A 26,920-nucleotide genomic window follows, 5' to 3' on the forward strand; every position below is an offset into this window, starting at 1 on the left:
AGACACACACACACGCGTATATACATACATATGTATATATATATACATATGGATATGTGTATATATTTATTCCATTTCCGGAGAAGTAGTGGCGTTATAAGGCTGTGTAAAGAAGACAGTTTGGGCTGTGCAATTGTATAGGTTTTTTTTTTTTTTTCTTTGCAATCTCTCTCCTCTACTTTATATAGTCATGCATCAGAGCACAACTGCCCCTTGAAACGGTTTATGCCAAACTCATAGTTTTCACGATAAATTTCTAAAAACCTGTTTGTGGAATGTGTTCACCTTTTCTGTTCATTTTTAAGTACACTTAACAGTTCAGTTGAGCTGTGTAAAGATCTCAAGTTTCTTTTTTGTTAGATGTCAGAGGTAATGATGAGCTAGTGGATGTTGTGGGCTTCCCATAATGTTTTCTGTTTTGGTTTTGTTTTGTTTATGTCTAGGGACGAAGTGCATGATCCAGTTGAGTCCTGGGGGAGAAAAAGATAAGCCAAAACAGGGACTTAAAGCCCATAAGGGAGAGTGAAGTAGCTAATATTATTAGGCACCAGTTAAGGGCTACAGTTGCTGCTGCTGCTGCTGCATTGTGGAGGGAAGGGATCATACTGAGTGGAAAAATCTCTGCTTGGAGGGGAAACACTGTCAAGTTCTGTGCAATGTTTATGTGGTATGTGGAATTTTTAAAATAGAGTTTTCTTGATGAAAGTGTTAGTGTTAGAAAAGCGATTTTGTTATGATAGATCAGTTTTGGTGTTTTTAGTTTTAATATTTCAGACCTGTATAATTTGCATGTTGCCAAGGCACTTGTTTTCAGACCACTTGATGGTGAGCCCCAGTGTAGGATGTAGTGCAATGGGATAAGTACATGAGCTCCAAGGAATACATCCTGTAATCTGTATGCACCAGGAGGAATTTGCTCCCCCACTCCTCCCCCAGGTCAAGCCAGCTGCTGCAGAAACTGACATCCTCCAGCAAATCCTGAATGAATGAATGAAAACAACGTGATCTCCCTAATAATGACCACAACTGAACACACATCTTTGGCTGTATTTTATAGAAAAGACCACCATTTTCCAACAGATTAATGCCATATGCAACTCCTTTGCACATTTTCTAGATCTGTATTAAATGAGAGGTAGTAGAAAGAAAGAAAAGAAGGAAGTTAAATACATTTTTCGTGATTTAGCTTTAACAATGCATAAATTGAGTTTTGGGATTTTCTTTTGGGGACTAATGTAAAAAGCATAAAATAATGTTACAGATTGTGTACAGAGGATTTTGGGGCCAGAGTAAGAGAAGTTTTGGCAATTCCTGCAACATTCTAATGGCCATCTAGTATCTCCTTTCCTTTTGTTGATAAACAGTAACATATTACAACAGATAATAGTACAACTTGTTTTTCTGCATCCTTCAAAAGCCCTAATGGTTTAGGAAATTACATGCCCCATCATCAAGAAGTTTTAATGAAACTTGTGATCAAGCTTAAACTCTCCCCTTTGTTGTAGCATGGTACATCCAAGTTTAATGCAATTTTAATGCAATCATGATGAAAACACTTTTCTGAGTCTGGTTGGGCACTAGACAGATTTGCAGTGTCAAAGCTTGTGCTGGGAATTGAAAGGCTTTCTCTGCTAGAGATGTTTTTCTGCTGTTCTTAACACCAGGTGGTTTTGTCAGCTTCTTCCATTGAAGTGATTTTGAATGCAGGCTCCTGTGTCCCTAGTTCCTTGATTATATTACCTCTATGTTACTTCTCCACATCCTGCCTTGTTTCTACCTGTATTAAAACTACACAAGTGTTCTATCCTATTTAGCCATTTAAAATCCATGTTATGAGTTGATATAATTTTCAACACTCATTTTCTTTTGAATTCTGCAAGATTCTGACTTCAGTAGATTTTAGCCTCTGCTGGTCAGGGTTCTTGCCGCTGCCACTACTGCTGCAGACACTGACATCACTATACTGCATGAATGAAAAACAACAACGTGCTCCATTTCTTCCTCTCTCTCGACCCCCTTCCTTTTCTGTACATTTCACAGTGTGTGTGTTTGATAGTAGTATTGCACTGTGCTTTGAAGCTACATTTAAAAATATTAAGTAAATGGTGGCTTAGGGGATATGTATTTCCTATAGAGTCATATTGTTTATAGAAACCTTCCAAGTGCTGTGGGCATTTGGGTTAGAAACGACAACTGAGCTTTCATTATTTTGTGCATTTTATCTGGAGTGATGGTTATGGAAGAAAAATAGAGGCTTTACAGAGTTTTCTCTAATTCTTTTACCAAAGAGAAATTATGAAACAACATAATCTCTAAACACATTATGTCATTATTTTTCTCTTAAACATTTGTAGTATACCTATTTATAGGGTTAAGGCTAGACTGGTAGAGAATTGATATTCAGATTATTTCACAAAGCTGAGGAAAAGCTGACATCTATAAATAGGAGCAACGATAATATCATGTTAATTATAAAACCCAGCAAAAAGATTAATTTTCTTTAGTTACATGGCATAGTCCTAGATAGCTTAAATGGGTATCATAACAGAAGATGCATAAATTGGCAAAGATCTTGCTCTATCTAGAAGACATGGAGTTTTACAAATTGAAACTGTTTTGTTTATGCTCATGGATCATCCTCAATTTGTTTGTATTTTTTCTTTCTTTTGTATTATTAAAACTACAAGGTTTGTTATTTATGTTCATTTCTGTACTTCTGCCATTAACAAAATGTCACCCTCCCCCTTGTTTGGTTCTGAAGGGTCTTGAAGTGGTGAATGACAAGCTGCTGAATGCGTCTTCAGACTCCCTGTGATGTGTTTGTAATAGATGTAAAATCATAAAGTATTATGCAAATAGTTATTTTTTGTAATGGTAATACATAAAGTCTACCTTTGAGATAAATAGAACAGCTCAAATGAGACTACAGCAGAATGTTAATGTTAAAATTAATGATCTTTAAAAGCATTAGTAACAACCAAAAGAAAATATAATAAAGTTGCCTCTTTCTGAAACCTCATTGAGCAAAACCCATGAATTTAAACACAGAAGAAATCCAATTTTACTGTGTGAGATAGTAAGTAGCAAGTACAGATCCTCTTGTGGTTTTTTAGTAAAGACTGAGTATTGGGATGAATTATAAATTCTGAAGTATGTAAAAACAGTTGCATCAGAGAACCTCAGATTGGACAATATTGCATATTTCAGATGCATTGAATCTAGTAACAAAAATATGAAAAAACTTGAAACTTACATAGCTCCTCCTGTGAAAAATAGCATGTGTTGGTTTCTGATTTAACATATCAGATTTATTTTGACCTAATACTCTATAGAGTGAAATTTGATTAGAATTTTTCATAATACCTTGAAAACCTCATTGTTTATACATACAGAAATTATGATTTTATTTTAAAAGATAATGTAAAGCCAAGCCAGTATATAATGGTGACTGTGTGCCATGTATGTATGTCTTTGTGTTTTAATTAGTCCACTTTCAGTTTTTTATTCTTTTCATTAAATCCCTCTTTTTCAGTCATTTTTATGCTGGGCTCAGTTGTGTAATGCAAACATTTTTTAGTGATTTTTTCCTCTCTTTAGAGATAGTCATATTCTCTTCTTGTAAAGTTTATTCTTAGACTGATATTCTTGGATATTAAAGTCTCTCCTCCCCCTTTTAAGATGAGGTTTTAAAATAGTATTTAAAGGAAAATTTTTCAAAGCTTTGCTGTATTAGAGTGGAAATATGTGTAAATTTTAGCTTTTTCTAAAATAACAGATTTCAAATACTGATTTTTGGGAAAGGTTTTCAGCCTCTGAGAACTATGCTAAATAGCAACAATAGTCATTATTTATGGATCTAATTCTTCCCATTACTTAATTCATGGTGCATAAAATTTCCAGATCAATAAGTGAATAGCCAAATAGACAAGTGAATTTATCAATATACTATGTTATGTTTAAATATTATATTCCTCTATTACTCTAAGCATATTGAATACTGAATGTCTGTGGTGTATAAAAGCACCTTAATTTTTAACTAGATATAGGATTGTGTGTGTGTAACTGAAAATCATTTCATTAATTTTAGTACTTTTTACACAACATACTTCACTCACTGTAGTGTACATTTCTGCAAAGACCTATTGCAAATTAGCATTTGTATACTGGGATAATGTTGAAGTATAATGATATCTTTGCAATTTTGATCTTATTTGTGATAATGTATACTTCATGTGAATAAGAAAACAAGGGAGTAATTGGTCCCTTTGCCATGAATAAAATGGAAATAAATGACAGTGTTCCACAGATAGGCAAGAGTTTTCCTTAAGTTTGAAATTTAAATCCTAAATGCCTATTTTACCAAACTGTTAGCATGGAGTTAATAATCTGCCTAAGAGTATATGCTAAAAACTTTATTTTTCTTAATTTTAGTTTGATCTTTTCTCCAGAACTTAGAATTCCCAGATACCACCCAAATAGGCTTTTCTACAGTACCTGTCCTGAGTCTTGTTAGTCTTTTGTTTTCAGTATATAATTTTGTGCTCTTACTAATAAATGTCTAAGAACAAATCATTGACACTCTTTTCTGTCCTGTACACTATTTAATTATTTTGACAAGAGGCTGACCTTATTTGTGTATTCTGATATCTAACTGGTTTGCCAAAAGCAAGCAGAAGAAAGAGAACACTACTCATCTCTAGGTATAGAAAGTCTGGGGAACTGATGAAGTACCAGAAGCCACCTGTCTTTCCCGTATTTACCCTTCTTCTGGATCCCTGAAAATGACTGACTTCACTCATCATCCAGCTATTCTTTGTTTTGCAAAACAAAGTATAATGGATTATCAGTAATTCTGAAAAATCTAAGGATTTTACTTATGAACAAATTCTAGAAAAGTACTCTTCTAGTATTTCATTTTACAAGGAACAGACATGACATTACTGTGTGAGCACTGCTGTTTACTTCAAGGGAGTGTTGTTGAGGCAAATACCAGGAGGAGGCAAATTCATGAATACCTCAAGCACTTTCCCCTATCTTAAGCTGTCTTTGGTTGTAGGTAAGAAGCAAAAAAAAAAACAAAAACAACAACAACAACAACAACAACAAAACCCAAACCAAAAAAAACAAAACAAAAAAATTTGAGTGCTAAATATATACCAAGCAGTGCATACTCTCATTCAGCAATAAAATAGATTTATAATTCAGATTCTGGATTCAGTGTTCATTCTATGAAACTGTACTGTTGTACCTAACTAAAAAATTCTGGTGTTGATGATCAGCTGAGCTTTTAGACCTTAAAATATGACAAATGGATGGATTTTCTTTTGTTTCCATGGTACTATTATGCTGCACTGGATATGCTTTGACATTTTCAGAATGTCTAAAAATGTGAAACATTGTTTGGTGAATGTAAACTAGAATATGGAAGGATTGGCTATTTTTCTCATTTGTTTCTTACATAAAGAGAAAATGAGCATGTGTGCATATGTACATGCTTTTTCCTGAGGGCTCAATGTGAACTTGATTGTGTCTGGCCCCGCTTATAGGTAACCAGAATCTGTGCTGTCTTTGAATATAGTGAGCAGAAGAACTTTTCTCCTTTAGTAAATAAAAGTTGTATTTATGATAAACTCATGTCAGGAATCACTAAACATTACTAGTCACAAGTGATTATCTTTGTGCCCAGAGCTGAGTTGATTCAACCTTCCTAAGAAATGATGGTTACTTATGCATATTGTGGGTTTGAACTTTATACAACATAATCAAATGTCATCCTAGTGCACCTTAATAATGACTTGCCAAAAATAAGGATGAGTTAAACCAATGAAGCCCGTGATTGTGTGGCAAGGTTAGTGTCCAGGATTGTCTGCCAAGCTATTAGAATTGTGAAGAAATCCACCAATCACCTAGATGTGTTTCATAACAAAAGAGTAAAAACTGCTATAACTTGCTGCTGAATATTACTGAAAACTGAATACCTATTAACAGTAATAGTTCCTTATTTTTTCTAGTATGTCCATTAGAAAAGTTTTGTAAATAGTCCATTTGCTGATTTTGCCTTTTATATTATTGAAAAGTTATCGATATGCTGCCGAAGAAAACAGTTCTGCTTTTCTTGAGCAGAATCAAAAAGATATAAATGAACTCTTTGTGATTTAATGAGCTTTATTAATATCTATTGTATACCTGATAAAATGAGTACTTTAGTGGTATTGAATATTGTATGACTGGTTATTGACTAACTAGAATTGTGCTATAACTGATTCTGAAATTTTATTTTGGAGATTATTCGTTTTTTCCAATGAAGGTAGAATGAAAAAAGTGACTACATTATTCCTTGATAATATGACTTGGCTTTTTTTTTTCCTCTAGAATTAATGACCAAATCAAAGTCCAAAGTAATTATTTTCCAAATGGTTCCATGAAAGTATCTTAGAACAGAAAGGTATACTGAAAAATACTAGATTTGGAGTTAAGAGACCTGGGTTCTACTTTCAGTTTTAACCTTTGACTTTGAACAAGTCACTGACTCTTTGCATCTTATTTTATCTTTTAAATAAAGTTAGGTGGGTAGGAATAGTTAAGATTTGGGCTGGGTAAGGAAAAGATTATTGGTGAAATGAAAAGAAATTTTATTATACTTGATGATTCTTAATAAAATTAGTTATTGAACTTTTATGTCATTTACTAACCTTCATTAGAACTCACCATAGGGTTGCTTTTATTAACCTCTTCATAGAGGAAGAAATAAGGTCCTTAAAGTTAAGTAATCTTGGCTAAAAGACAGGCAGTATACACAGACGGTACAGAGTGCCTTGTGAAGGTAAGGCCCGACTTCCAGATAGCTGAAGTTTTCTTTTGGAATCTATTTAGTTATGGGGCAGGAAAGCATACACAGTGGGTAACTTCACTGCCTTTTCAGTGAAGACATAGGCTAAAAATAGCTTTGGAGACTTGGGTGAAGAAAGCTAAATAGAACTATACTTTAGGGACCATGGAATTAAAATAGCTGTGTGTGTCTCCAGTAATTGAGGCCCCAGGTATGCATATAAGAATGGCATAGCATATGAAACCTTACTGTGTCATTAATAGACATTCTTCCCTTTGTCCTTAAAGGACATACCACCTTATTAACTTATCAGTTTATCATTAATTAAAAAACTAAAAAATTTATTTCGTATAACCCTAAAATTTGTGTGGAGTTTGTAAACCTTGAAAAAAGATCTGCCTATTTATAATAAAGTATCATAAGTTTCCATTCACCTCCAGGAATATGATTATTTTTGTCATCTATTGATATTTATTTATTTATTTATTTATTTATTGAGATGGGAGTCTCATGAGGTTGTCCAGGCTGGTCTAAAACTCCTGTACCCAAATGATTTTTTTCACCTCAGCCTCCTGAGTTCTGGGACTTACAGATGTGTGCCACTTTACCTGGCTCACCCTTAATATTTCAGTGGTATTTAAAATAGTATCTTTTATATAGCTCTGCCATAGCAAAGTAAGGCATACTACCTTAAAAAACAGTTTGATTTATATCTAATTAACTCTTTTCTAGGTTTGCTGATGTAATATAGAAAATAAATTTTAATCTCAATTTTTTTCATAAAAATATTTGGGCATTTTTTGTGAGTGTTGTTTGTGCTTACTATTAAGCTAGTCTGAATGTGGAAATGAGACCCTTCATAAATAACATTAGAAAATGTATTTTTATTAAGAAATTTAAAATCATTTTATTTAGAGTCTATGTGGTAGTTAAAGTTTCTCATGACATTTCTTCTATAATTATTTTTACTTGTTAAATATATTGGTCTGTTTACAAGTTGAATTGGTTAAGTAATATTGGTATCTTAGAAGATAATAAAAACTAGTAGAAGTTAGTTTTTGCTCAGGATTGCATCAGGTCTAGCCACACAAATTATTCTATTCTCATGTAAATCTGTGAAATGGGCCTTACATGAAGATACAAAAAGATGGTACAAAAAGATCATAATAAAATATGGGCTTATTTATATATTTGCTGGTGGTATATAAACAAAATATATTCATAGTATCTTTTAAAGTTATGTGACAACATTGTTTCTTCTAAAGTAATTTTGGGTTATTTGATAGTTTCACCCCTAGAAAGTATCAACTGTACTTTTCCTGATTCTAGTCAGATCCTTTAAGGGTCTAGTACTTACTAAATGGCGCTAGCAAATATTAATAAACACAGTTTATTATAGTATTGTGAAATTGGGGATTTAAACTGAGAAATTAGGATTTTGAAAAAAAAAAAAACCTAAATATTCTGCAACATTTTGATCAGATAGCTTATTAAAAAAACTTATTTTGAAATTGTTTTAATACATTTTATGCCAGAAACAACCCATTATTAAAAACACCTTATTCGATTGACCACATTTGCTTACTTTTTATCTTTTTGGATAACATATATCCATATGCTATGTTCAGGTAAGCCTTTTAGTATAGCTTAAATTCCAGTGGTAACTTCAGTCAAGTAATGTTTCCGCCAGGTATTGTACTTGTTGACAATACCCTGGTTAGTAAAGCAAAGGGATTTTCCACCTCTTTAATATTTATTAAACCCCTACCACATGCCGTTTGACTTTTAAAACATACTTTGTGCAAGTGGAGTGCTCACATTTGTATGGTTAATCATTAAAATTCTGCCTTAGTTTGATTCAGTATTCTCTCTGAGCTTTAGAGAATCATTTGTGAATTATTATGGTTTTATGCTTACCTCTCTGAGTTAACTTGAGCTTTTTGGTTTTCTATTTTAAAGTTGCCACCCTGTATGTATATACGTATGTGTCTATATATATATATTTTTTTCTTTTATTAAATCTTAGAATAGCTTCATTCTATGGCTTCTATATTACATGTAGAATATTTTTGTATATATTCTGTTGTGTTTGGCTTAGGATGATGTCACTGACCCTTCTGTCTCTGAACACATATACATACCCACTGCTGTAGAAGTCTGAACTGTATTGTTCAGTGTGGTTTCTTATGTAGTAATATTGCATAGTAAAACTTAGTGATGTCCCGAGAGGCTGTTGAAATGTGTAGGGCTTGGCTCTGGCTGAATATCTGTTATCACTACGTTAGAATGGAAAGTAGTAAGTATATCATGTGTTATATTACCATTTACTTGATAGCTTAGCATAGTGACTTATTTTACCTTATTATAATCAGAGTTTACCTATTTTTATTTTTGTCCACTTTTAGTTTTTAAAGAAATACTAGTATTATAACATTTAGCATTACTATTTGATTTAATCTTTTGGACAGTGCCATATTTTATTTTGTACTATGCCAAGTGATCAAATAATTAACATCTTTGTGCCAATATTTCTATTTAAAGGAAGAAATGTTACACTTAAATCTTATGATAAAAGAAGTAGATGTTAGATGAATCATATTTTGTGTGTCTTTTTTCTTTTTTTTTTTAATGTTGCACTTGGAACATGGAAAAGAAGTTTCTGGCCCTTGAATATAACCATATAAGAAGTCATTTTAAATTGTGCATAGGAATTTTAGGAAATAGGAACAAGTAGGTAAAGTAATGATATAAATTATTATTGTTTTATTTATTTAAAAATATTATTCACTTCTTAAAATTCCTCAAAATGTTTGAGAAAGTAATATTATAGTACAGTCATGGAATCTTTGAATATTTGACCCACTGTATTATTCTGTAGTTAATACAACTGTTTGAAAGGCCTTGGAAGTTTAGTTATGACTTTCATTTACGTTAAACTCATCTATTGTTTTTATAATTCTGTTCAAGATAATTTGGGTAGATGTGTTTGCTTTATCTAATGACACGTGTCATTTTTAGCATTTAGCATCTGTCATACAGTTTCTAGTACTTATATTATCCTGCAGTAAATATTTGTTTAAATCCTTACATAGGGTTTATATAGCAGTTTCTCCTTGAGATATATATGTATGTGTGTGGGGGGTGGGGATTTAGGTGTTTACACTTGTGTGTAAATACACACACACACACATGGAAAGAGCACAAGTTTGTACATACTGTATTTAAATCACTCAACAGTAATTGTTAGGTCATGCTGTCCTATAAATATGTGACAGAGGTTGAAATTAATGGATTATACTTATATCACCCATTTTCTAGAATGCTTAGTCATTTATGTAACTAATGGCTTTTTATCTTTGTTTAGGGCCTGTCTTTCAGTGTTAGTGTACAAGCTTCTAAAAGCACCAGTTTAGACCTTTGTATAGTACAGGTTCTTTTGCTGATGGAGATGGGCTGGGACAAAGATAAATTATGTCAGAATAGTCCACATTTTTAAAGATGGAAGATAGATTTCTGCACAAAGAGTGTCTAAGTTACATTTAGAATTCTGTCAAGTGAATTTTGGCCTGGTGAAGCTCCATGGAATCAGCTTCTTAATATAATTAGAGTAACTCAAATCATTCCCAAAATTTGATGGGCTTTTGAATTTAGACGTTTTTATAGTTTCTCCTAAAGGTCATGATTATATTATACTAAGCTTGTAAAGAGAATGTGAATTACATATTCCCTTTGTACCTTATTATAATGTAAAATTTAAACTGTAATGCAGATTTCAGGGTGACTATTTGCTTTACACAATGCCTATCTTTGGTACAAATAAAATAATTCAATTTCCCAGAATGTTATTTACCAAAACTTTTTAGGAAGTCAGTTATTCAAGGTTAAAGTTCAATCATCTCAGGTGATAAAAACATATTACTGAATATTGTAATTTGTCATTGCTGAATAAAATGTTCTGACATTTAGCAAATTAACAGTATCCTAAGAAGGTGTTAGAACTGAGCATAAATAAATGTTTTCCATTTCCTTTCTATGAGTTTTAGAATTCTAAACAAATTTGGAATTCAAATAACTTTTAAAAGGAAGAGGACTCATGTACTAAAGATTTTATGTCTCTGTGAAAAAAATATGTGATTATATTATACTAATATAGTATATTATATTTATGTTAGATAAATATTCTGAGGCCTTTTCTGCAATATTTGTCCTTATTAAAAAAAAGAAGAAGAAGAAAAAGCATTGGTTGAGTTATAACTTTCTAGCAAACTGTTCCTAACCAGTTTTACAGAAGTATTCCTACCTTATGAAAAACTTTCACAAAACCCTGTACTCTTATGAAAATGTCAGGAAGACAAAGCAATAAGTAAGCATAATTAAACTCGATATAGTATTAATGCTGTGGATTGTGCTTTTATTTACAATTATATATTCCTAAGGCTGACTTTAACATATGAAGTTCCTGTATATCAATACACCTATAAGGCCAATTGATGTGTGTTCTCTTGTAGGTTCACTTTGTGTGTATGTGAGACAAAGAGAACTGAAGTTCACATTCCTTTCTCTGAAAACATGAATCACTGGCTCCTGATACTTTGTCTATAGAGGGTAGTAGTTCATGGACATCTTTTTGTAATACTTTTAAATAATTTTAATATACTGAGTGGTGCTTAGGGATTTTGCTCACCTTATATAAGATAAAACCAATTGAATTCCAAGTAGACACAGTTTTGAAGGACTTCTTGTGATTATGGGAAAAATTACTGTTTATAGTATTACAGTTATATTTCCTTCATGGAAGCATGTTGAATGCCAAATTCCTTAACAGAACCTTTTACTTAAAGGATATTTGGTAAGAAATAAGTTTGTTATGTGGTTTGGGGAAAAAATCAAGTCAGTTTAAATTTAAATATAAATTCCCTTTTTGGAATCATCTAACATAGTTTGATATGATGGTCTAGTTACCTATAGTTTAAACTTCTTAACAGATATGTAATTTTCTCAGTTGGGATTGACTTTGTAATTTTTAAGCACAATATTGTGCTCAAAGTTAGAATTGAAACAAGCATTGAAAAGTGTAGTCACTGTATTTCTTCTGACCATGTTTATTCTCATAATTTTTACAACAAATTAAAACAAAATCCTTATATTCTGTAAACTTACAGGTCTAAATATTTTAAAATGTCATAATAACTGACTTTGGATGTTTTATTCGTGCTTTTTATCTTGTTGGACTTGTGTTTCGCAGAGAATATATCATACTTCCTTAGTATGGGAATTCATGTTGAGCTTATATGGTTTGAAAAAGTGGCCTAGTGTATTTTTCTATGCTGAGAGAAGAAAACAAATAACTTATTAACAAATTTTACTCTGTATAAGTTTAAACTAGGATTCAGTATGAAAATGATTTCTTTAGTTTATTGCTGCTATGGACACCACCTAGGTTATAAGATATTCAGACCCAGAGCATCATTGTATTGAGTGAGTTCTTATTTCCTGCAACCATAATCCTTATTTTCTCTCTCCTTCCTCCCACCCCCCGCCTTTTTTAATTCATTTGACAAGTCATGGTATCTTCTATCTATTTAGAATTATCTCCTGAATCTGGGCCATCTCTTCCATGTTGTAATTATCACTTATTTCTTGGACTGTTGGAATTGATTCTTTTTCCATGCCATTAGTCTCCCATCTTTAAGTTAGCCATTTTATTGCTACAAGTAGTCTTTCTTTAGGAAAGAAAAAAAACCTGATTTTGATGAAAAATTTCTGTTGGTTCCTGGGCAATAAGGGGTAAATTCCAACATTTTTAGCTTGACATAAAAGACTTATCTTAATATCCTCCAGTGGGTATCGTGTCTTCTTCCAAACTGAACTTACTTTTTGTTAAAGGTACTGTTGACTTTTTTAGCTCTGTGCTTTGAATACATGTTCCCTATGAGGGATATCTGTTTCCAGTATGTAGACTTCTTTGCCTAAAAATCCCACAGTTGCTCTTTGCATACAGCTTTCATTTATCATCCTTCTTTGTGAAAAATGTTCCAGGTATAGATAGTTGTTACTTCCTCTGAATATTCAAAGTATTATATTTACATCTTTATATTGTATAGCTATTTAAGGTACTTAAACTAAAATGTCAGCCTCTCAAGGGTAGAAATTCTGGTATAAGGATCTCACTGCCTGCCAAATATATTTCTCTACCTGAATGTTTTGATTACATTTTATCACTCTGCCTGAAATTTTACTAATTAAAGATTCTTTCAAGTTGACAATTATTATTTTTAAGTACAGTTCTCTCTGAAAGGATACCCTTGAGACTATCTTCAAATGAATTAGTTCAGTTAGATTATTTTTCTTGTGATATTTAGCTGAGAATAATACCCAGAGAATAAGAGTTTTCTTTAAAGAGGGAGGAAATGGTATAAATCCTTTACCTGAGAAAAAGTGCTAGTTTTCAATAAAATTGAATGATGTGAGAATGCAGTACCTAATCTCCAAATGCCTCCTAATTCTAAAGCCTGAACTAACACTGAAATCTGTCAGTATGCAGGAGATACTCCATTAAGTTTGATTGTGTGATCTTGGTGGAATGTATTTATTTGGATATAATTGGTTATCACCAACTAAAGATTTTATAACTACTTACTGATTAAAATTTTAAAAATCATCTTCAAAGTAGTTTGAAGATGTTTTAAGCAATAGCAGCCCTGTGCAAATAAGACCATGTGTACTTGGCAAGGACAAGAAATTTAGTGTCTTTGCTAGGTTGTCATGTTATTTTATATAAACATATTAATTGGGCACATGCTGTATGGAGAGTTCTGTATCACATGAACCTGCTCTAATTACCTGTTTGTGAAATATTTGAGCATAGAAACATGATTCTTTATATAAATGAGGACAATAGAATGAATTCAAATTTTTTTCACAGTGATTTTTTATGACCTCATAAAGATTGTTAAAGAGAAATATAGAGCTATTCTATTTGCAGCTCTTCCAGGAAATCTGCTTTTTAATAAAGAGGTCCAGAATATATACCTGGCAATTTTTAGTTTTGAATATTTACTGTATAAGGGCCATGGAGAGACTCAGTATGTAGTATCTATAAATTCAACAAGTTTATTGAGTAGATGTTGTATGTGTTATAGAAAAAACCTTGCTTTTGTTATAGACAAAAACCTTGCTTTTAAGGAGTCCTTCTTCTGGTAGCTAAGTCTTGCATTAATCATTAAATGAATAGTAAATGAATTTTTATTGGAAAATTTTTCTTTCCTATCATTCTTAAGTGAAACTAGAATAGTTAAAATATAGGTGGAAGGTGAGGCAGATAGAAGTGAATGATGGGACATTTCCATGAAAAATAAGTGAACTGCATTATTTATAATGCTCTGAACACATTGTTCAGTTCTTGTCCTATCTCAAACTACATAAAAAGAATTAAAAAATTAATTAGAGGTGAAGAGGTAGAGAAAGGGAAAAATTGATTTGAGCCATCTTTTTTGTATAATTGGGTTGGTGTGGTTTTATTTTCCTCCCACATTGAAATAAGCCTGTAGTACATCTGGAGGTGATAGTGGTTTTTATTTTCAGTGTCCTAGCTCTTCTTAAATTATACACAGAACTGTAATCTGAGATTAATTCACTCATTTTGGGGGGCATTGAAGTTGAACAATGCTCTTTTATTATTTAAGGAAAATATTAAATAAAAATTAACTTAGTTATTAAAGGTGAACCCTGGGACTTTGTATCTTTCATTCATTTTTGTCTCTTTGACAGTGTCATTTTGATTGATGTACTGCTCAATCAATAAACTGTTCTTAACTAAGATTTTTATTTGGGGGTGGGGGTACTCAGGCTCTCGACCACTGAACCACATCCCCAGCCCTGTTTTATATTTTATTTAGAGACAGGTTCTCACTGTGTTGATTAGTCCCTTTGCTTTTGCTGAGGCTGGCTTTGAACTCAAAATCCTCCTATCTTAGCTTCCCTAGCTATTGGGATTACAGGCGTGTGCCACCGCGCCCAGCTTGACTAAGATTTTAATGGCCAGTTTTGTGGCAACTAAGGGAATAAAGTATGGTGCCATTCTAAAATATTTCATGACACTTTCCCCCTGCAATTTGTCATGCCATTAGTAGTCTTTCTTTATTTCTTCTTAAGTTGCTCTCAGTTCTTGGAATTGCTTCCTGGCAGTCTTATGTACAATATTTGTAGAATTGTTGGGATGGAAGGTGTTCTGTCTGTGTATGCACACACTGACTGGTGTTTTACCATGTTCTGTTTTACTCCCTGGTCTCTACAAAGGTGTCATTTGTATAAGACATTTTCCTTCAGGATGTTTCCTGCAGATTTTGGCCATTCAAACTTTAATGAAGCATTCAGTTTTGGGTAAACTACTGCTTCACAACTACATGTTTGATTCTTTAGTGTCAATATTTATGAAAGTAAATGCTAGAATAAACATCTGTTCTCTTATTTTTGAAACCTTCATTCTGTTCAGCCTGTTTATTCTGGGTTTACCCTAGAAAGGTGGTGTTAGTTGTGTATTTCCTAGTCAACAACATATTTACCTTTGCTGCATCTCAGGATAGAGTTTTTGGGGAAGTGCAGCTTGTAAGCTAGATTTAATTTACTAGATTATTTTTCATGAAGCATATGAGTGGATCCAGACAGATTTCTGTACAGAATTTTATCATTTTCCTCTCACTAGTAGATTAGCTTAACTGGCTATCATATCTTACTGAGTTAAGCAGTTACTCTTTTCCTAAGCCTTTCTCCTAATCTCTTGTACATTTAACTATGGATTTAACTTTTCACCATATTACTAGGCTGTTCTGAGCTAATCTATAGTTATTAAATTCTTGAATGTTTTTATTTACAAATTATGTATTTTAAAATAAATTTATGATTCCATAAATTTTCAGTTATCATGAGAAGAGTATTCATTGTCTAGAGACTGATGTGCTTCTCTGTCATATTAAGTCATTTTTTATTCAAATAGAAGATAAGAAAGCTGATAATTTTCTATGAAGAATGTCACTTTTCATTTTGTTTTTCAGTCACAGAAACTGTAGTCATACAAATACCTAAATATCTCATTTTGCATGTCATAATTTGATTATCCTTTTGTAGCGATTCCATAATAGTCACAATCAGTTCTTTTAACCTTGAAAATAATTTAGGAACTCTTTTGTTCTTTACTAATATGTCCAATTGATGGTAGGTGGTGGGGTGAGAACCTGGTTATTCTCTCTGTTTTTTTCAGAGGTGCTTTTAGGTGACCCCATTGCAAAGAAAAAGTCATCCTCAGTGCTTCTTTCCATGTTCTCTTTTTCTAATTGGCATTCTCTTCTAGCTCTTTAGTCTGCATTCCCACCATTTTCCATGATAAACGCTTTTCCCATAAAAAGGATCCTGTTAGTTCCTTCCAGGTTCTTGCTATAGGTTTCCATAGGATGCACTTTGGGCTTTGCTCTGTGATTATCAGCTTTGGAGTGAGAGAAAAGCAAGAATTCTATTAAGGTCATGAATGTAGATGCTTCAGTTTTAGTTTCTCCTATACATTGGTTAGGAGCTGATGTTTTTAACTGTGTTATCTAGGAAAAAAATATATCTCTAAGACTAGCCAACACAATGAAAATGTATTGAATATGAAAATTGCTTGTAGAGATACATACACAGAGATTGGTTCTTGAAGAAATCTGATATGTCACATTTAGTTTTCAGATATTCTGGAAGTCCATAGTCTTAAATTCAAATGTGCTGAGAGAAACTAATTCAATGTTTTTCTGTCCTTTTTTTTTTTTTCAGTTCAGTATTTGCCTTAGAGTTATTAAGCATGCTACTGCTCTCTTCTCCATCCACAGGTACCACCAATCCTTATGTTATTTTTTTGAAAGCTTTTTGTTGAAATATCTTCCTTGACAGATTCCTCAGGAAATACTAATAGGAACAGTATTACTGAGTTCATGCTAGTTTGTGTAGCAAGAACTCTAATAGTTTTTATCTATGGTCTTATTCTTCAGGGTCACTGAAGCCTTATTAAAATATGCTTGATGTGGGCTTCTCTGTATCATTTTCACTAGATATGTATTTTCTTTCAATATATGGTTTTAAGTTATCTTAAGAGAATTTGTTATAGTTTCTTTTTGTTTGTTGCTTTGGTCATCTTATTTAGGGACTCCTATTATATATATATTGGACCTTCTATGTTACATATCAATTTTTTTTGAGGTCTTTTTACCACTTTGTTGTTGTTATTTTCTTTTAATTCTAACATTTGTTGTCGTTTCCATTTTCTAATTCTATTAAGGTATTATCCACTATGTTTATTGATTCTTGTTTTTCTTGTAGTCTTCATTCCTGAAATGTTTTTTATTTCTAAATCTTAGTTGTAAGATATCTCCCTTGCCTCCAAACATATCATTTCTGAGTTTTTCTAGTTTTGAGGTTTTTCATTATTTCTCTCTAAAAAAAAAAAAAAAAAGGTATTTAGCAGCCAGGTATGGTGGTGCATGCCTGTAATACCAGCTACTCAGGAGGTTGAGTCAGGAGAAACACAAGTTCAGAGCCAGCCACAGCAATTTAGTGAGGCTCTAAGCCACTTACTGAGATTCTTGCCTAAAAATAAAGAGGGCTGGGGATGTAGCTCAGTGGTCAAGTACCCCTGAGTTCAATCCCTTGCTCCAAAAAAAAAATAATAATAAAATAAATAAAATAAAACTTTTTAGCTTGTTTTGAAATATTAGGTTACAGTCTTCATTTTAAATGAACACTTCTTTCTGGCATGCTTTCATAATTTATGGGACATTTATTTTTATTATTATTTTTAAAATTTCTTCTGCTCTTTTATTCTTTTAGTCCCCTACAATATAATTTTATGTGGGACTGATTTGCTGTTCTTCTCTGTTGCTCATATTTTAGATGAAATTAATTGCATTTTTAAGAAGAGGGGGATCATTTAGCATAGTGTCTCTGTTGCTTTTGCAAAGTACTTAAAATTTTTTTTTTTTTGCTTCTGCAGGCACCCTCCTCGACTCCCTTTCTCAACATTTTTGTTCAGTGTTCTCTTTCCTTTGCTTCTGTTATCTTTGTTCTACTCAATTTGGATTCAACTTCATAATTTCTCTTCTTTTGGACTCTTTATGTTGGAGGCACCTCTGCGTGTTAAGATTTGAGAGTATCTGAGACTATTGAGTTGGGGTACTGTTGCTTTCACATGCAAATTGGATTCTGTAGAACCTGCTGGTACTTTTCTTTCATACATTCACACTGACCCTTTACCTATTAGGGATTTTTGTTCTGTTGTTCAGAAATTCATCAGAAGACTGAATGCTTTCTTTCCTTTTGCTCTTAATACAGATGGTGATATTACAATGGTCCAATAATTTTTGATCCTTTGTCCTGACTTACTTATTAGTCTTTTGTTGGTCTGTTTTGTGACACTATTAAGTTGTATTGCCCATGAGTGTTTGGTTTGGCTCTCTTAATTACTCTATTTTTAAATTATTCTGTTATCATCTTCATACTTTTGTAATACTTGGATAAAACTTTTACAGATAATAAACTATATTGAATTTTGACTTACTATTCTACTGAATGTACAGAAAATGCTACATAATGTTAGAAACTTTCTATAATAATAAAATAGTAATATGTAGGTTAGTGTTACAAAGTGAAACTGCTAGAGAGAGAGGGAAAGGGGGAGGGAGATATTTTAGTAATATCCTCTACTAAAATAGTTAATTATTTTTCTATTTATTACTTTCTTCTTTTATCCTCATTAAATAATAGACTTTGAGGGGAATACTTTTTGACATCATGTTCTTGAGGGAAAGTTATTCCCTACTTTAAACATCAAAGAGTTTGGCCAATAATATTGGTTATTATACTATGTGATACATATAACTCATTCTGTAACCTTTGTTGTATCTGCATCTTATTATTTTTTAAATTAGGATCTAATAATTTGTCTCATTTGAGCAAAAATTTTATCCCGGTGCTTAAAGTGGAAATTAAGCATTTGAAAAGAAAAATTTCTGAGATGTTCAGTCCTCTGATTAAGATATATTTTCATTCCTTTGGTTTGCAACATGACTTTCCACTTCAATCACTTATTTTGATCATTATTACAAATTGTTGATACTTTGGGATTATTTAATATTTGAGCTCATTAATTATAATAGATTTTTGACAGTTAAAATTTCTAATAATAGAATTCATTAAAATGATGAGTTCTATTCTAGTGATTTCTTCTACTAATTACTTATTTCCCAAGGTTCCTTAAAGGACTGTCATTGTACCACCAGAAAAAAAATGAACTTAGAAAAAACTCTTCAGTGTCTCCTGTTATGTAAGATTATATGAAGTTTCAGTGATGTATTCCAAATATCAGAGCTTTGTTTCAATTTGTTGTTTATTGTTCCAAAACTTATTACCAGGCCATCTTAGTGATGTTTTCTTTATAACCTTAGTATAAAAAGATTCTCTTGGGTTTTCTTTGAAAACAGATTGAAGGTCTCCCTACAAATGCCTTCTCAATTTGTGTCATTTGACATAAGTTTTTGGGTGAGCTGCTGCCTAGACAGTCATGTCTAACTGACTGCCTGAGTACATTTTTTCCTTGGTGGACTTGAGGTTACAGTGTTGTGCTAGGCCTCATTTGGTCAGAAGCATGTTTGTTTCTCTTGTCAGCTTCTTGATTGTGTCCTTTGCAGATTTCTGCAAGGCAACCACATGGTCATTTCTGCATGTTTTCTAGATTACTTCTGTGGTAGGATTCCAGGTTTAGTTGATATTAGTATTTAGTATTTCAGAATCCACTTACACTGAAAGAACTTAATTTTTGCCCTTTGATTTTATTTTAGATAGCCTATTGAGATTTAGCATCCTTCCTATCTCTTATCTAATATCATTTCATTTTGGTGATTTTATTTTAGTGATTAATATGGTTTGTTACCCCAAAACTTATGGCTTAATTCATCAGTGTGGCAGTGTTGGAAGATGGGACCTAGTGAGAAATGTTTGCATCATAAGGGCTGTGGCCCTCAAGACTAAATTAATGCTGTCTCACATGAGTGAGAGACTGAATGAGTTCTTGCTCAGAAGCAACTGAATTAATTATCAGAGTGGAAATGGAAGGATACCCTCATGGTTATACAAAATTACATACAAGAGGAAGTGAGGGGAAAGGGGAAAAAAAAGGGGGAGAAATGAATTACAGTAGATGGAGTAGGGAGAGAAGATGGGAGGGGAGGGGGTGGAGGATAGTAGAGGATAGGAAAGGCAGCAGAATACACCAGACACTAGTATAGCAATATGTAAAACAGTGGATGTGTAACCGATGTGATGCTGCAATCTGTATACGGGGTAAAAATGGGAGTTCATAACCCACTTGAATCAAAGTGTGAAATATGATTTGTCAAGAACTATATAATGTTTTGAACAACCAACAATAAAAATTAAAGAAAAATAAAATAAAAAAAAACCAAAGAAGCAGAAAAGGGGGGAAAATCAGACCATAAAACATACGATTTTCAAAACAAAACAAAACAAAATTATCAGAGTGGGTTGTTCTAAAGCAGGGTTAGTGTTACCCTTTTGCCTCTTTTGTGCATGCCCACTTGCCCTCTGCCTTGAAAACCTCACCAGACATTGAGCAGATTTTGTTATCATTCTAGTGTTCAAGTACATTGTTCTTGTGAACTTCTCAACCTTTACAATTATGAGCCTAAATAAACCACTTTTCTTTATAAATCACCCAGTCTCAGGTATTCTACTATAGTAACAAAATAGATGGTACACATATGTGGCTGATTTCATCATTTTATATACCTAGGGGAAAAACCAATAGACTAATGGTGAAGTGCCCAGAGTATGCTGACTTTGGAAAACAAAATCTAGTAGTTATTCTATTAGAGGGTCAATATTATTGTACGATAGATTAGGTGGAGAGATAAAGCAGTCTTTTTTCCCACATTTTATTCTCTGTTATCCAGTTCTTAATTTTCTTTTTGAAATTTGTTTTGAAAACATTCTTTGTAACTGTGAGGCAAGGAGGAAATTACTCATACTGTTGGTAGTGATAATTCACAACTATATCTTTCAAGATAGTAACTTTCCTTATAGAAGTACTAAAGCAACCTTATTAACAAAATAGAGTTTTAGAAATTTATGCTTAATCTCAGTGAACCAGTGGCAGGAAAATTGTACTTAAGTTTTATTTGTATGCAAAATGCCCTATATGAGTGAGTGGGTCTTTTTCAAAAAAAGCTTTTTTTCATCTTTCTAGTGTTCATAAGCATATGCTGCCTTAGAGTGCTCTGTACTTAGGTTTGAAAGTTCTTATTACCATGGCCAGCACTTAGTTAAGTTTAATAGATGTTTAAATTTAGTAGATCTAGATGTTTAGCTGCTACTTGCAAATATCAAAGATGTCAAAGAATTGGTTGACTTTTTTTTTTTTTTCCAACAAGATATTTTCTTGAGTGTTGTAGTCAAAATTTTAAGGCCTCTTAAATTTATTGTCAAAAAAGGATTTTTTGTGTTGAGCATTTAGATTCTAAAGATCTAGTCTCAAAACTCCAGACTTTGGTTCTTAAGCTTTTTTAGTAGCATTTGAATCACCTGAGATGCTTATTAAAAATTCACATTTCTTGGTTTCACCACCAGCGTCTTATTTCATTGATGAGAAATTAAGCCTAGAAATCAACATTTAAAAAAAAATGTCTCATACTTTGAGAAACATGACTTTCAGCTCTCAGTAGTTCTCAAACCTGATGAGGCATCAAATCTGCCTGATTTGCTTTTAAAAATTGTGAATTCTTACTTCTTCCCTATTACTATTTAATCAGAATCTCTGGAATGGAGCCCCCAGTAACTTGAATTTTTTAATAAGATGTCTGGTAGTCCTTTTATAGAAAACCACATCACAGTATCCCATTCTTGAGACCCGTTGCATAATTATTTCACTATGAATTGTGTGAGGAGGGCCTATTACCTTTTTTTTTAGGATCTAATTTCTGGGTGAAATATTAACTGTTTCTGTTACTTCTCAGACATGCCCATATGTTGACATTGTGGGGCTTTAAAAGGATTACTTATTTCTGAAGACATTCTTTAACATTTTTCTTTTCAGTACTAGGTAAATTGCACATACATATGATATATGTGTGTGCATGTGTCTACTATAGGACCTATTGACTTGTTTTCATTTTGAACTTGTGATTCAAAATTAGCTTATGGACTTGATTATTTATGCTCTGTTGACTATCATGGAATAAAATGTTTTCACATACTTTAAGAGTCTTACTTCAAGACAAAATGTCTTTTTATATATTGTACTGTTCAGTAGTATTATTAGTACAATATTTTACATAAAAGCCAGTTATTAATATAAATTCTGTGTAGTAAAAACTAGAAAAAATGATACTAATACCTAGTTATCTGAAGTAACTTGCTGAACTATACAGTGTTCCACAATTAGGATTCTTTACAATTGTGATCCATGGTAGTTTTTTTTTTTTTTCAAAATATATTTTTTTAGTTGTAGTTGGACACAATACATTTATTTTATTTATATCTTTGTGGTTCTGAGGATCAAACCCAGGGCCTTACACATTCTAGACGAGTGCTCTACCATTGAGCCACAACCCCAGCCCCTCCATGATAGTTTTTGAATAAAGTACAAAGCAATTCCCATTGATGATGTTGGGACAGCTAATTTTTGTGGAGTTATAGTCCTTGTAGAGTAGTTGGATATCTCCTCAAAGGTTTAAATAAATTATTTAAATTTTAATTTTATGTATGTTTTACATGTATAATCAGTGTAAGTAGAAAGCTTTGGATAGGTAATCGTGAATTGACTAAGAGCTAACTACAGAGAAATGACATTTTTTTTTAATTGCTTATACAGATGGAACATGGGATAACAAGGTTGGAGTTTATTAAAGTTCAAGGAAAGAATGTGAGTGCTTTGCTTATTGTATGGCTTACATTATATACAGCTACATTGTGGCACTCAACAACATTGCATCCTCTTTACCAGTTAAGTAATTGTAATTTGGAGGGTATGGTGGTTTGTACTTATTAACCTGTAGCTCAAGATCTTAAAATTTCTAACATCTTTTTTGAGGGTCTTGGAGATTCCACTTAATTTTGTTAACTTTCTGCTGGATATTAGCTTCTTAAAATATCAAATTTTTAGCTGAGTGCAGTGGTGCATGCTTATAATCCCAGTGACTTGGGAGGTTGAGGTAGGAGAATCACAAGTTCAAGGCCAGCTTGGGCAACTTAGTAAGATCCTGTCTCAAAAAAATAAAAAATCACTGGGGATGTAGCTCAGTGTAAAACACTCCTGGGTTCAACCCCAGTATTAAAAAAAAAGAAAGAAAAAAAATAACATTTTTCAAGCTCACTAATCAGTCTTTAGTAATTGCTACTGAATTGTTTTGGAAACAAATTAATTAGCTACATTTACTCAGGCAGTTAGATTTTAAGGTTTTTTGATTTGTTTGTCTGCACAGTGAATGGCTTGCTATTCAGATTCAGAGTCATTCTGTAAGAATTCCTGTTTTTATCCTGTTTTACTGTTAGTACTATAACAGCCACTTTTCCAACTGGCTTCTAGAGACCAAGAATTATTTTGAATAGTCTTTAGTATGTACCTCAGAGAAGTCCCAAGTCTACTATCCGATTTTGCTTTCTGAAGGAAGGGGAGGCAAAGCACAACTAGTAGATGAATGTAATAGAGGAGCCATTTTTATAGACCTACTGTTAATAGTCATTTTCTGGTACTAACAATCATGGTAGTACTGGGACTTGGAAAAGGGGTTTTGACTGTTTCGAAAAAGGTATATTTTTTAAACTGTCATATTTACTTATTTTATATAATAATCTGTGTTTTATCCTCAAATATTTATGGGATAGAGATTAGCAACCAGAGTGCTATGTGGCATGCCTAGACTCTTTACTATTCCTTGAGAGTTTTCCTTCTTATAGAGCATCATTCTTGCTATCTGCTGCCTAGGTTTTTGTTTTGTTTTGTTTTGTTTTTGCCTTGCTTGCCTTCTGTTCCTCATTGGTGTATATATGCCTCACATACACTATTTTATATAGAGTTAAAATATATATATCATATCTCTCCCAACCAGAATGTAAACTCTTTGAGGACAGGAAGAGTCAGAAACTTATTTTGCAATACCCCTTCATATGTGGAATAGTATTTCCATATAAGTAGACACTGAGCAAGTTTTGTTTAGTAATATTGACTACCTGATTTCACCATCTATAAAAGTACTATTTTCCTGATGCATGGTTTACCATAAGCAATGATGATATGTATTTGTTTAATTGATTTTCTTTCATTCTTTAGTGTGTATGACTGATAATGCATTTTAGCAAATTTATTAAGTTATTCAAGTTATTGTAAAGTAATCCAAAGATTCACATTACTAATGTGGATTTCTGGTTGATATGATGTCTTGTTTGAGCTACTTGAGTTAGGGTAATTTTGTATTAATTAGTAGAGAAATAGTATTTCCATGCAACTCAGAAGTTAGGTAAATATTGTAATCATATCTGTCATAATGAAATAAATAATTTATTGTGTTGTATGTATAAATAATGCAAAACCAGTATTGAATTTCATTAGTGTACTGAAATGGTAAAATCTGAATTGCTAATAAATAATACTAGAAGTAAAATAAATAAAGATTTATGGGTATATATTCTTAGATGTTAAGGCAGTCAAAAACTAACTCACTGGTAGTTTGGATAATATGAATATGTCAGTTTGTTGAAACAGAATTGAGTTTCTGATAGATCTTTGGATAAATTTAAGGTACTAGTGGTATTTGATAAACGGGGCTATTACGGCAAATTATATCTTGGAAGAGTGCGCTGATTGTCAGTTTTTAAATTAATTCAGAATTTCTACTCTTCAAATAATTTACAAGAAAATTCCTAACTGCTCCACATCTTTGAAGTTTTCCTGGCATAAGGAATGGTGAGAATCTTTCTTTTAAAGTTTGCAGTATATAGCCTTTCACGTACAGTCATGCATTGCTTAATAATAGGGACATAGTCTAAGAAATGCATTGTTAAGTGATTAGGCAATTTCATTCTTGTGTGAACATAATAGAGTGTACTTAGACAAATCTAGATGTTATAGGTTGGTCATTTGACATGTCCTCTTGATGCCATTAAGGGAAAAAGTAAACATGAAATGTATAAGCCTGCTGATGAAATGACATATTTTTTATACTTCACGTTTTTAAAAAAACAAGTAAAGACATACACTCTAAAATAGTAACAATAGAATAGTAAATATGTAAACAAGTACCAGTAGTTTATTATTATTATCAAGTACATGTACTGTTCACAATTGTATGTGCTATAGTTTTATCTGACTAGTTGTGCACTAGGTTTATTTATATTAACCATATCTACAAACATGAGCAAAGCATTGCACTCCTATATATTATGATGGCAACAAAGTCTCTAGTTCACAGGAATTTTTCAGCTTCATTTTAATCCTATGGGACCGCAATCATATAGTAGTCCAAAATTGAAGGATAGTTGGTTTGTTACTGTGTGTCTGCCTTATGTATTTTTAAGTTTTTAAAATGATGACTGGTAGAGTGAAGTTTTTAACAAGATGTGAATACTGTGCTATCCTTATTCTTTCTTTTTAATATTTTCTTCCTATTAGTAATGATGTATGGAACTTGTTTACATATTCTTATGCAATTAAGAACTGAGATTATAGTTACAGAATTAGAAAAAGCCAGATGGCCAATCTCCCGATTGAATTTGGTTCTCAATTTCAGGTGCCTTAGCCTAATAGTTGTCATATTGAGGTGAGAAGGATACCCATTGAGACACATGAAGCAAATAGAATTTCTCTATTTTTTTTTAAAAATCATACATATACATTTATACTTTATTTTGGAATATGCATAATGTATTAGTAATAACATACATATCCAGTTGTAAATAAATAGCTACACTTATTACTGCCTGTCTACATAGTTACCAGTAGGGATACTTAATCAAAAAAACTTTAAAAGACCATAGTTCTAACAAAGTACCTACCTACTGATAGACACCAAAGGGAGAACATATGCTTTTTAAAAAATGATACACAGACATCTAAAGATTTAAAATATAATCAAAGAAAAAGTAGTGAAATACAGATAAGAATATTGTATTATACAGGCCAATGGGCTCATTTATAGATTGATTGTTCAGATATTTAATTCATCATAAAATAAAAATTATCCCTGTTTTTACTTGCCAAATTGAGTTTTAATGACAAATAAACTGCAATTTTTCAAATAGTTTTGAGCAATTTAAAGTATATGCACAAGTTTTCACATGTAATGGTTTTTCCTTTTTTGTTCATAGCTGACATTTAGATCGGTCTTTTTTAAAAATTGGCAATTGCTATAAATGTTGTCTTTCAAGGGACAATTTGATTTTGCCTTTTGTGTCTTTTGGGTGGAAGGAATACAAAGTAACTTTAATTTTAAATAAGTCATCATAAATCAGATTATTTTCAGTGTTCCTCAAATTAGTAGATACTGCTTTTACAACCAGGAAACATTTAAAAGAATAGAAATACCTCCTAGTAGAACTAAAGATAAGTTCCATATCTTCCAAGTTACCAATGAGAATGGTGTAAGGAGAAGGGAGAAGAAACAACAATAAAACAGAAAACAAGTAGCAAGGAAGCAGTACAAAATAGGGGGGAAATTATATAACAAGTTAAATGAAGCATGTTACAACAATAAATGTAAATAGGATAAACTTACCTTTTACAACAAAAGTATACTCACTAAAGTATACCTACTGTATGTAAGAGATACACATAAAAGTTATGATGCAAAGAACTTGAAAATGAAAAGATGGGGAATATTCAGAGCAAATTAGAGCAAAGAAAACAGAAGGGAGTCAATATTTAGTTTGACAAAATTTAAAAGTAAAAATTAATAAATGGGTCATATTATAATTATTATACATGTAAGCCATAATGATGATGTCAAGAATTTATAAGTACCAAATTATTAAGATCTAAAATATGTCAAAAAATATTCAAGA

The 26,920-nt window shown here is 32.2% G+C and overlaps 1 protein-coding gene across 5 annotated transcripts in view; it reads left to right on the top strand.

Annotated features, from left to right (window-relative positions):
* The window catches only part of Glcci1 (glucocorticoid induced 1), an 89,876-nt gene that overhangs the window by 1,433 nt on the left and 61,523 nt on the right, over positions 1-26,920 (top strand). The window lies entirely within an intron of this gene.

The sequence above is a fragment of the Marmota flaviventris genome, chromosome 1 (assembly GCF_047511675.1).
Source record: "Marmota flaviventris isolate mMarFla1 chromosome 1, mMarFla1.hap1, whole genome shotgun sequence".
NCBI lineage: Eukaryota > Metazoa > Chordata > Mammalia > Rodentia > Sciuridae > Marmota > Marmota flaviventris.